Here is a 13802-nt window from a genome sequence, read left to right as displayed (position 1 = left end):
AGGAAGCATAAATAAATCATGAAGTTTCAATCCTATTTGTATAAAAAAATTACATAAATGAATTCTAAACTCATCACATTAATCTGTCAAAATAGTAACTAATTAACATTATTCAATAACAAAAAATATTTTAACCATATGGTCCTTTATACTAAAATAATCTTAAGATAGAAATGGACTTGGCCCATGCTGGTCTGAACTCAGATCATGTAAGAATTTAACAGTCGAACAAACCTAATTATTGGGTACCTGCACCCAAAATTTTTCTTATTTCAACATTGAGGTCTCAATGTGCTTAGTCGAAATGAGCTGTTGAAGACAATTATGCTGTTATCCCTAAGGTAACTTAATCAGATGATCATAAATCAACGAACATAAATCAATGATATAATAATGAACAGTTTATTTATTCTTGATGTCACCCTAACAAAACATTATAATTAAATATAGAAAGATCAACAATAAACTATATAAAAGTAAAATGTTAAGTTTTATAGGACCTTATCATCCTAAAGATAAATTTAAGCCTTTTGAGTTAAAAGTTAAATTCAAAAACTTATGAAGAGACAGTTGATTTCTCGTCAAGCAATTAAATCCGGCCATTAATTAAGAGACTAATGATTATGCTACCATTGCATGGTCAAAATACCACAGCTCTTTAAAAAGTCGCTCAGTGACCTCAAAATATTTTCAAGAGGATGTGATTTTGATTAACAAGAAGAAATCAATTTTGCCTAGTTGATTATAATAAGTTAACAAAAGTGATTTTTTTATACAAATAAATATAGTAATTCTATCATTATTACAAAGATTATTAAATTAAATAAAAATCTTAATACAGTTATATATGACAGTAGTATCTGTTCCCAAAAGAACAGTTACCATGGATGACCATGCCGCTTTGCTAGAAATGAAATGATAATTAAATAGACATCCTAGCTGCAAACAGGCGTTGGTGTACTTCATTGGGGACATGCTGAAAATGTGTTCCCCGACCGGGACTCGAACCCGGGATCTCCTGCTTACATGGCAGACGCTCTATCCATCTGAGCCAACGCGGGCACAGAGGATAGTGCGTCTGCAGGGACTTATCCCTTGCACGCTCCCCGTGAGATCCACATTCCCAACATGTCCACACCACGACATTCGTAATGCGCCTAATAGATGTTTTGCCCGTCATACTCATTACTCGTGGCAGATTAATCTACCAAGTTCCGAACGAGTTCGGGCATAGCGTGTGCGTTTGCACAAGAAGGTCAATGGCTGGGAAGCCATATTTTTAGCTATATATGACGGTAGTATCTGTTCCCGAAAGAACAGTTACCGTGGATGACCATGCAGCTTTGCTAGAAATGAAATGATAATTAAATAGACACCCTAGCTGCAAACAGGCGTTGGTGTACTTCATTGGGGACATGTTGGAAATGTGTACCCCGACCGGGGTATGATGGGCAAAACATCTATTAGGCGCACTACGAATGTAGTGGTGTGGACATGTTGTGAATGTGGATCTCACGGGGAGCTTGCAAGGGATAAGTCCCTGCAGACGCACTATCCTCTGTGCCCGCAGTGGCTCAGATGGATAGAGCGTCTGCCATGTAAGCAGGAGATCCCGGGTTCGAGTCCCGGTCGGGGTACACATTTTCAGCATGTCCCCAATGAAGTACACCAACGCCTGTTGGCAGCTAGGGTGTCTATTTAATTACCATTTCATTTCTAGCAAAGCTGCATGGTCATCCACGGTAACTGTTCTTTCGGGAACAGATACTACCGTCATATATAGTTAAAAATATGGCTTCCCAGCCATTGACCTTCTTTTGCGAAAGCACACGCTATGCCCGAACTTGTACGGAACTTGGTAGATTAATCTGCCACGAGTAATGAGTATGATGGGCAAAACATCTATTAGGTGCACTACGAATGTAGTGGTGTGGACATGTTGGGAATGTGGATCTCACGGGGAGCGTGCAAGGGATAAGTCCCTGCAGACGCACATCCTCTGTGCCCGCGGTGGCTCAGATGGATAGAGCGTCTGCCATGTAAGCAGGAGATCCCGGGTTCGAGTCCCGGTCGGGGTACACATTTTCAACATGTCCCCAATGAAGTACACCAATGCCTGTTTGCAGCTACTAGGGTGTCTATTTAATTATCATTTCAATCCTAATACAGGACCTAAAGTAATTATAAGATCAAAATATAAAATAATGAACTAAAATGTAATCTTAAAGGTAGCTGGTTTAAAGCTTTCTATTATATTCCAAGACAAGCAAATTATAGGTTATTAACTTTAAAGCTTATCCCTTAAAGAATAAATAAGTTAATATTTATATTTAAAAATTTCAGTAAAAAACATCAGCTTTAAAAAAATAAATTTTTTCTTAAGTAAATAGATATCTTAGGAAACGATTAACATCTCATTTCTACAAATAACTTAACAATTATTATGACACATTAACTATACACTATTTATAATTGAACCCAAATCGAGACAAGGAATATAAATACTAAAATTTTGATTAACCCTGATACAAAAGGCACAACAAATAAAACCTACTTTAAAAAATTTAAAATAATATTTCATAAAACACTTACATTACAAATTTACTATAAATTAAAAAATTAGTTCTATAAAATACACTAGGACAAAAAACAACAAAATTATTGATATTAAACAATTAAATAAACAAAAAACCAATATAACGTACTTAATAGTCAAGACATCCTGATTTGCACTGAAAAATTGTCAGTGTAAGGAAAATACTTTACTAATAACTTATATCTTGAACCTCTTCCTAGATACACTTTCTAGTACATTTACTATGTTGTGACTTATCTTAATTGAAGCTACCTTAAAATAATTTCAATAGAATAATCAATAATGAGAGTGACAGGTGATGTGTACACACCTCAGAGCCAATATCAGGTAAATTAAATAAATTAAATTATTATCAGGTCCACATTTACCATCAAATCTCTTATGAACAAAAATCTATTGCAACACACCTCCCCTTAATTATAAGCTGCACCTTGACCTGAAATTTTTTATAATTATAAATCCTGAGAATTAAGTAGAGTAAATTGTGTATTATCAATCGTGTGGTAGGTTCCTCTGAATGGAATGAGATACCACTTTGGATTTAAAGACCTTAACTAGTACTACCCTGGTAAGTATAATTAACATTTAAAATAATAGGATATCTAATCCTAGTTTATTATTTAAATCTCACAGATTCATAAAAAGGGCTATAAATAATTTTTAACGTTTCACATTTCAAGCATATTTTAACCCAAACAGGTCTAATAAAGAGACTGCTTACACCACGCTTGTTTGCCCAATTTTGGAGTATTGCTGTGTGGGAAGGGCGGGGGGTCCGATGGATGACATCGAAGAAATTCAAAGAAGGCATCTCGTTTTGTACTATCGCGAAACAGGGGAGATAGTGACACAGACATGGTACATAATTGGAGTGGAAATAATTAAAACTAAGGCGTTTTTCGTTGCAACAGGATTTTTTCAAGAAATTTCAATCACCAGTTTTCTCCTTCAATTGCAAAAACATTCTGTTGACATCTACCTACATAGGGAGAAACGATCATCACGATAAAATAAGAGAAATCAGGCTTGCACAGAAAATTTTAAGACCTTTTTTTTCCCGTGCGCTGTTCTGGATTGGAACAGTAGGGAGACAGCTTGAAGGCGGTTCGCTGAACCCTCTGGCAGGCACTTTATTGTGAATTGAAGAGTTATCACTTAGATGTAGTTGTAGATGAATGGTGGTGGCGCTTGTGGTGATTGGGGGGGGGGGGAGGGAGTGGTCGGGCAAAATTTCACCATATCTCATTAAAGTGTTAGGGGCAATGAAAATATTACGTCAACCCTTTTAATACAGAGAATGAGCATTATTAAAATGCTCAGCAGTGTATGGCCTCTCTGAACTGAACTGAGTCATTTACATGTTTTGATTTCTGGGATTCCACGATTTGAGACAAGTGGCACACGAGTGGCAGATTTCATTTGGGGAGTTCCATGCCACTCTGGTCGAAATCACTGCGTGTCAGTGAGTGAGTCAGTCGTGATATTCTAAAACGCGTATAAATCCGATGTGTTTAACATGAATTTGCGTCAAAAGTTTCATGATGGGTCTGTTAAGCAGTATGCTGATATTTCGAAACACATGTGCGAGCAAGAAGTTAATCACACGAGGAGTGTTCGGAAAATAAGTTCTGGTCGGTCACGAAATGGAAACCACTGTGAAAATTCGAAGAAGCTTTGCATATGTGTATTGAGAAGTGTCTGTAGTATGTGCAACGAGCGCATCATGTCGCTCTTTTCAGTTTCGAGCGAACGGTGAGCACCTAAAAATACTTAGAACAATAGTGTTTGCCACCAAGTATGAGGGCCTGGTGGCAGATTTTGCCTGATGTCATGCAGCCCACATAACGTACTTGTCATACAGTTCTTCTTCTTGACAGTTCTTGCCCACCCTTGGCAGGGACAATGAGGATGCTCCTCGAGCGTTTTCAATGGGAAGTGTTTGATCACCCACAATACAGCCATAATTGGATGCCACTGAGTTTCATCTTTGCTCAGATGAACAGCTGGCTACGAGGACAACGTTTTGGGACAGACAAGGAGCGTAGAGAATTGGCGGAAAGCACAGGCAGCTGCCATCTGTGATGAGGGAACTGGGAAGTTGGAACAACGCTACGAGACATATCTATGACTGAGCAGTGACAATTTAGAGAAGTGGCTGGAAGGTGTAACTAATAAAATACTGCAAGTAAAACATTTTTAATTTTCACAATGGTTTCCATTCCGTCGATCGGAACTTATTTTGCGAATAGCCCTCATATACAGGGTGTCCCAAAATAATGTATACACTCTTTGAAACAGAGTATCTCTTTAATTAAAGGAGACAGAAATACACTTTTTATGGGTAATAATTTAGAAGGCGGTGAAAAACATAACAATGCTTTCTTTTGTTTCAGGATTGTAAGAAAACATGGCATTATCGTTTGAACAACGGAAATGGGTGCTAAAGTGTTACTGGAAAACATAGAATGTGAGTGCGGTATGCCGACGTTGGAGAGTTGAATTTGGAACACCACCACCGACAAGAGTAACAATTACAAGAATCAGAGATAAGTTGGAAGTTGAAGGAACGGTGCACGATATGAAGAAGGAACATAGCGGACGAAAGAGAAGTTCAGCAGACAATGAGAGAGTTGATGCAGTAATCCAGGCATACACACGATCCCCGAAGAAATCTGTGAGGCAATGCTCTCGTGAGCTGGGATCTGCAGAAGCAGTGTTCATAGAATTTTGCAGTCTCAGAACTTTAAGCCTTACATCCCAAAACTTCTCCGTGCTCTTAACGAGGATGACCCTCATAGGCGAAGTGAATTTTGTGCGTGGTTCATTAAGAGATGTGAAGAAGATCAGCGTTTCCAAGATCGAATTCATTGGTCAGATCAAGCGACGTTTAAACTTGATGGAACAATTAACTGGCATAATTGCGTGTAATGGGCCAGGGAGAATCCATACGTAACCGAGCAAAGGCATGTTAATCTACCAGGAGTAACAGTCTCGTGTGGTCTGTCTTCTAGAGGGTAACCGGGTAGTACTACTTTGACAACACTGTGACGGGCGACTCCTACTTGGAAATGCTGGAAATGATAAGTCCTGCTCTTAGCGTTGAGTTGGGAAATGAAGATTATTACTTTCAACTGGATTGGGCGCCAGCTCACTTTCACCTGGATATGAGGAAGTTCCATGCGGCTTTTCGCGGATGATGCTGTAGTATACAGAGAAGTTGCAGCATTAGAAAATTGTAGCGAAGTGCAGGAAGATCTGCAGCGGATAGGCACTTGGTGCAGGGAGTGGCAACTGTCCCTTAACATAGACAAATGTAATGTATTGCGAATACATAGAAAGAAGGATGCTTTATTGTATGATTATATGATAGCGGAACAAACAGTGGTAGCAGTTACTTCTGTAAAATATCTGGGAGTATGCGTGCGGAACGATTTGAAGTGGAATGATCATATAAAATTAATTGTTGGTAAGGCGGGTACCAGGTTGAGATTCATTGGGAGAGTCCTTAGAAAATGTAGTCCATCAACAAAGGAGGTGGCTTACAAAACACTCGTTCGACCTATACTTGAGTATTGCTCATCAGTGTGGGATCCGTACCAGATCGGGTTGACGGAGGAGATAGAGAAGATCCAAAGAAGAGCGGCGCGTTTCGTCACAGGGTTATTTGGTAACCGTGATAGCGTTACGGAGATGTTTAATAAACTCAAGTGGCAGACTCTGCAAGAGAGGCGCTCTGCATCGCGGTGTAGCTTGCTGTCCAGGTTTCGAGAGGGTGCGTTTCTGGATGAGGTATCGAATATATTGCTTCCCCCTACTTATACCTCCCGAGGAGATCACGAATGTAAAATTAGAGAGATTAGAGCGCGCACGGAGGCTTTCAGACAGTCGTTCTTCCCGCGAACCATACGCGACTGGAACAGGAAAGGGAGGTAATGACAGTGGCACGTAAAGTGCCCTCCGCTACACACCGTTGGGTGGCTTGCGGAGTATAAATGTAGATGTAGATGTAGATGTAGAGGACATTTCTCAATCGTACATTCCCTGCAAGATAGAGAGGACGAAGAGGGAGTGTGGAGTATCGCGCTCGAGGTCCAGATTTAACTCCTCTAGGCTTCCTTCTGTGGGGTACTCTGCGAGACCACACACACTGAATGATCTTAGAGAGCAAATTCAGCAAGCCTGTGATGCTATTCCGTTGGAAACAATAAAGTTGCCATGCCGCTCAGTCGTAAGTCGTTGTCACGGTGTATTGTGATGGACGGACATCAGTTTGAATGTTACCACCTTAAGTCGGACCATGAGGCACCTAACACCAATAAAATTGTATTTCTAAAACCTTTCGTTAAAGAGATGTTCAGTTTCAAAGATTGTAAACATTATTTTGGGATACCCTGTATTGATGATGATGATGTTTGGTTTGTGGAGTGCTCAACCGCACGGTTATCAGCGCCCGTACAAATCCCCAACGTTTGTCAGTCCAGTCTCGCCACTTTCATGAATGGTGATGAAATGATGAGGACAACACAAACACCCTGTCATCTCGAGGCAGGTGAAAATCCCTGACCACGCCGAGAATCGAACCTGGGACCCCGTGCTCGGGTAGCGAAACGCGACCGCGAGACCACGACCTGCGGACCACCCTGTATTATCTGAATGCCTGGACTCTGTTCTCTCTGACACGACAAGAAGGACAGACACCATCATTAATATAATTGATTCATTCACAACCTTCAGTGTGGGCGCATATTTACGTTCGACCACCAGAGGGAATCTAAAATGAGCGAGCATGGAGAACTTGAATGGAGACTACAGACAGGGGGCAGCCTAGCTTAGTCTGTGGATCGGCTGGGGATTGTACCAGGATAGTCCACGTATTCGCGGTAAACACTGTCCGGGTGGTGCAGTGGCAACTACCTAGTTAAGGAAGAGATCCCGGATTCGAATCCCGACCTGGCACACATTTTGGCTGGTCGCCGCTGATTTCACATAAAGTCCCGATGTAGCTGATATCATTAGTTTCTTTCCTTTCTCCCCCCCCCCCCCCCTCCGCTCACCTTCAGCTACATAAAGAAGTTAATCGTTTGTGGCAGGAAGCTAAGCCGGAGTTCACCGACAAGAATTGTCTTCTTAGTGATCTTATAGATCAAGAGGTCGAAAAGCTACATAATCGTACAGTTCAAAGAAAGGTAGAAACAATGTTGTCTTTCATCTGTGAAGTAAGTAAAAGTTCAATGACATTTAATGTATATTATACTAATGAAAGGTTAACTTTCTAGTGATCCATCTGTACGATTAATATCATTTTTGTGGAGCCATTGTGTTCGTATGTTTCTGTCCGTCTGCTCGTTCCCGTAATACTCAGGATTGGCAAGTTTAAAGTAACGTTTTCAGTCATGGGTTGAAAACTCTATTTAATACGCAAATAAAAATGGTTTTATTGAGGTGTTTAAATCAGTGTTTTAAAAAATTTAAAAAATTATTTTTACCTCAGACGAGGTAAAGCATTAAAGAGGGAAGGTCCAGCCACATATCACTAGATCTGACCAAAGAGGGGGTGGGATCTAAATTTTAAAGTAATCCTCATACAGGGTGTTTCAAAAATGACCGGTATATTTGAAACGGCAATAAAAACTAAACGAGCGGCGATAGAAATACACCGTTTGTTGCAATATGCTTGGGACAACAGTACATTTTCAGGCAGACAAACTTTCGAAATTACAGTAGTTACAATTTTCAACAACAGATGGCGCTGCGGTCTGGGAAACTCTATAGTATGATATTTTCCACATATCCACCATGCGTAGCAATAATATGGCGTAGTCTCTGAATGAAATTACCCGAAACCTTTGACAACGTGTCTGGCGGAATGGCTTCACATGTAGATGAGATGTACTGCTTCAGCTGTTCAATTGTTTCTGGATTCTGGCGGTACACCTGGTCTTTCAAGTGTCCCCACAGAAAGAAGTCACAGGGGTTCATGTCTGGCGAATAGGGAGGTCAATCCACGCCGCGTCCTGTATGTTTCGGATAGCCCAAAGCAATCACACGATCATCGAAATATTCATTCAGGAAATTAAAGACGTCGGCCGTGCGATGTGGCCGGGCACCATCTTGCATAAACCACGAGGTGTTCGCAGTGTCGTCTAAGGCAGTTTGTACCGCCACAAATTCACGAAGAATGTCCAGATAGCGTGATGCAGTAATCGTTTCTGATCTGAAAAATGGGCCAATGATTCCTTTGGAAGACATGGCGGCCCAGACCAGTACTTTTTGAGGATGCAGGGACGATGGGACTGCAACATGGGGCTTTTCGGTTTCCCATATGCGCCAGTTCTGTTTATTGACGAAACCATCCAGGTAAAAATAAGCTTCGTCAGTAAACCAAATGCTGCCCACATGCATATCGCCATCATCAATCCTGTGCACTATATCGTTAGCGAATGTCTTTCGTGCAGCAATGGTAGCGGCGCTGAGGGGTTGCCGCGTTTGAATTTTGTATGGATAGAGGTGTAAACTCTGGCGCATGAGACGATACGTGGACGTTGGCGTCATTTGGACCACAGCTGCAACACGGCGAACGGAAACCCGAGGCCACTGTTGGATCACCTGCTGCACTAGCTGCGCGTTGCCCTCTGTGGTTGCCGTACGCGGTCACCCTACCTTTCCAGCACGTTCATCCGTCACGTTCCCAGTCCGTTGAAATTTTTCAAACAGATCCTTTATTGTATCGCTTTTCGGTCCTTTGGTTACATTAAACCTCCGTTGAAAACTTCGTCTTGTTGCAACAACACTGTGTTCTAGGCGGTGGAATTCCAACATCAGAAAAATCCTCTGTTCTAAGGAATAAACCATGTTGTCTTCAGCACACTTGCACGTTGTGAACAACACACGCTTACAGCAGAAAGACGACGTACAGAATGGCGCACCCACAGACTGCGTTGTCTTCTGTATCTTTCACATCACTTGCAGCGCCATCTGTTGTTGAAAATTGTAACTACTGTAATTTCGAAAGTTTGTCCGCCTGAAAATGTACTGTTGTCCCAAGCATATTGCAACAAACGGTGTATTTCTATCGCTGCTCGTTTAGTTTTTATTGCCGTTTCAAATATACCGGTCATTTTTGAAACACCCTGTATGTAAAGAATGGACGTCCGCCAAGAAACCCTACATCTACAGTGACATGAAATCGTTGAATCTGCCATCAATGCTTTTACAAGGTCTGCCTCTAAGTTTACCAGCCGCAGCATACTTCGGTGCTGTCGCTTTCAGGCGTCTCTGCCCATCCTGTCGCTGCGGACTGCGTTCGGCAGAGCCGGCCGTGGTGACTGGAGCGTGAAATTGCGTGGCTGGCTGTGCGCTCATAACTGGCTACCAACGCGAGGCGGTGCTGCCTCTGTCGGCAATCGGGTGGAAGCTGAATCAGAAGCAGAAGAGGCGAATACTGCGTGCGCTCGGGTACCACCGCGTTGTGCATGGAGTCTCCCTCCTACGTGCTGAGGCATGAACTACGAGGGTGTTTTAATTGTTGTTGTTGTTGTTGTGGCCTTCAGTCCGAAGACGGTTTGATGCAGCTTTCCAACTGAATCTTCTTACTGTCATCTCCTCCATCTAACATTTCCCCTCCTCACCCTTCCACACTTCCCTCCAATGTTAAACTGGTAATCCCTTGATGCCTCAGAAAGTCTATCAACTGATCCCTTCTTGTGATCAAGTTGTGCCATAAATTTCTTGCCTCTCCAGTTCTATTCAGTACCTTCTCATTAGTTACGTGATCTACCCATCTGTCTTAAACATTCTTCTGTAGCATTACATTTCGAAAGCTTCCATTCTATTTTGGTCTAAAGTGTTTATCGTCCATGTTTCACTTCCATACACTGCTACACACTTCAGACAGCCGGCCGCGGTGGTCTAGCGGTTCTAGGCGCTGAGTCCGGAACCACGTGGCTGCTACGGTCGCAGGTTCGAATCCTGCCTCGGGCATGGATGTGTGTGACGTCCTTAGGTTTAAGTAGTTCTAAGTTCTAGGGGACTGATGACCTAAGATGTTAAGTCCCATAGTGCTCAGAGCCATTTGAACCATTTGAACTTCAGACAAATACCGGATGATCAAAAAGTCAGTATAAATTTGAAAACTTAATAAACCACGGAATAATGTAGATAGAGAGGTAAAAATAGACACACATTCTTGGAATGACATGGGGTTTTATTAGAAAAAAAGAAAAAACAACAAAAAAAAGAACAAAGTTCACAAAATGTCCGACAGATGGCGTTGGACAGCAAAACTGACGGGTGAGAGGTACACCGATATGTTACGGAATCGCATCATCCCCAGCCTGGCTGATATACACCTGCTGGAACGTACGATGTTTATGCAGGATAGAGCTTCACCCCACATTGCTAGACGCGTGAAAGATCTCTTGCGCGCATCGTTTGGCGGTGATCGTGTGCTCAGCCGCCACTTTCGTCATTCTTGGCCTCCCAGATCCCCAGACCTCAGTCCGTGCGATTACTGGCTTTGGGGTTACCTGAAGTCGCAAGTGTATCGTGATCGCCCGACATCTCTAGGAATGCTGAAAGACAGCATCCGACGCCAATGACTCACCATAACTCCGAACATGCTTTACAGTGTTGTTCACAACATTATTCCTCGACTGCAGCTATTGTTGAGGAATGATGGTGGACATATTGAGCATTTCGTGTAAAGAAAATCATCTTTGCTTTGTCTTACTTTGTTATGCTAATTATTGCTATTCTGATCAGATGAAGCGCCATCTGTCGGACATTTTTTGAACTTTTGTATTTTTTTGGTTCTAATAAAACCCCATGTCATTCCAAGCATGTGTGTCAATTTGTACCTCTCTATCTACATTATTACGTGATTTATTCAGTTTTCAAATTTATACTGACTTTTTGATCACCCGGTACTTTCAGATCAGACTTCCAACCACGGAAATCTATATCCGATGTTAATAAATTTATCTTCTTCAGAAATGATCTTCTTGCAATTGTCAATATATATTGTACATGTTGACAATTATTGAATTATATGAAAAAAAGAAACGTAAATTAGTGACAAACTACGGCCTGCACACACTTTATTCAAGACGTAAACGTCACTACAGATATTTGGATTTAGGTTATGACATGTTCGATACGCTTGCCATCATTGGCAATGATGTGGCGCAGAATAGTGAAATTCTACGTGACCTGCTGAAGTGCCGGAAAATCGTTCCTGTCGATGATCTCCTGTATGGCTGTTTTCAGCTCAGCAATGGTTTCAGGGTTATTGCTGTTCACCTTGTTTTTAATATAGCCCCACAAAAAGGAGTCGCATGTGTTCAGATCTGGAGAATATGACGGCCAATCGAAGGCCATGCCAGTGGCCTCTGGGTACCCCAGAGCCAGAATACAGTCCCCAAAGTGCTCTTCCAGGACATCAAACACTCTCCTGCTTCGACGGGGTCGAGTTCCGTCTTGCATGAACCACATCTTGTCGAAATCAGGGTCACTTTGGATAACGGGGATGAAATCATCTTCCAAAATCTTCACGTACCGTTCGGAAGTTACCGTGCCATCAAGGAATATCGCACCGATTATTCCGTGACTGGACACTGCACGCTGCACAGACACCCGTTGAGGGCGAAGAGACTACTAGATCGCGAAATGCGGATTATCAGTCCCCCAAAAGAGCCAATTTTGCTTACTGACGAACCCATCCAAATGAAGATAGACTTCGTCGCTAAACCAAAGCATACTGCACATACTAATTCCCATCGTGTCCCGCGACAAAGCGTGCAGTTGGAACGACCTAATGCAAAACGTTCAGAGGTTATGACGATTTTATTTCATATGGTTCAATAATCATCACCCTATACATCCTCTTTGTTTGCGCCACCATCACTTATTTTGCTGCCCAAATGCCAAAACTCATCTTCCACTTTAAGTATCTCGTTTGAAAATCTAGTACCCTTAGCATCATCTGATTTAATTCCACTACATTCCATTATTATTGTTTTGCTTTTGTTGATGTTGATCTTATATCCTCCTTCCTAGTCCCTGTGCATTCCGTTCAACTGCTCCTCCAAGTCTTTTGCTGTCTCTGACAGAATTACAATGTCATCGGCATATCTCAAAGTTTCTATTTCTCTTTTCTGTAGTTTAATTACTACTGAAAATTTTTCTTTGGTTTCCTTTACTGCTTCTTCAGTCTACAGATTGAATAACGCTGGAGATAGGTTACAGCCCTGTCTCACCCCCTTCTCAGCCAATGCTCCCCTTTCATGACCCACGACTCTTATTACTGCCGTCTTGTTTCTGTATAAGTTGTAAACAGCCTTTCGCTCCCTGTATTTGACCCCTGCTACCTTGAGAATTTCAAAGAGAGTATTCCAGCAAACAGTGTCAAAATCTTTCTTTAAGTCTACAGTCCGTCTTCGTAGCTGAGTCACCGGCACGGTAGCTCAGCGTGTTCGATCAGAGACCTGGTTGGCCTCTGAAAAAAAAAAAAAATTGCGTGAAAGGATCAACAACGAACTTGATCGGACGTCATGTGACGTCTGCAACGACGAAACACAACGTGCTCGTCTCCCATGCAAGCGGGCCCGGGTTTGATTCCCGGCCGGGTTTTAGATTTTCTCCGCTCTGGGACTGGGTATTGTGTTGTCCTCATCATAATTTCATCCACTTTACGCCTCGCAATTCGCCCAGTGTCGCGTCTTCCACGATGGGGCCTCCCGGCCAACGACGTCATACACTCATTTCATTTCGTTTGTAAGTTGACAAACGCTGTAAACGTAGGTTTATCTTACCTTAACCTTCTATGATAAGTCATAGGGGCAGTACTGCCTCGTGTTTTCGTACTTTTATCTGGAATTCAAAATGATCTTCCCCGAGATCGGTTTCTACCAGTATATCCCTTCTTCTGTAAAGAATTCGTGTTCGTATTTTGCAACGATGTCTTATTAAACTGGTAGTTCGGTAATTTTCACACCTGTGGCAACTGATTTCTTTGAAATTGGAATTATCGCATTCTTCTTGAAGCCTGAGATATTTCACCTATCTTACACACCTTGCACACCAAATGGAAGAGTTTTGTCGTGACTGGCTCTCCGAAGAATGTCTGCAGTTCTCACGGAATACCGTCTACTACAGGGGCTTTGTTTCGACTTAGATCTTTCGCACCTCTGTCAAATTCTTCTCACAGTAT

The sequence above is a fragment of the Schistocerca nitens genome, chromosome 7, assembly GCF_023898315.1.
Source record: "Schistocerca nitens isolate TAMUIC-IGC-003100 chromosome 7, iqSchNite1.1, whole genome shotgun sequence".
Taxonomy (NCBI): domain Eukaryota; kingdom Metazoa; phylum Arthropoda; class Insecta; order Orthoptera; family Acrididae; genus Schistocerca; species Schistocerca nitens.
This window is presented reverse-complemented; position numbering follows the sequence as displayed.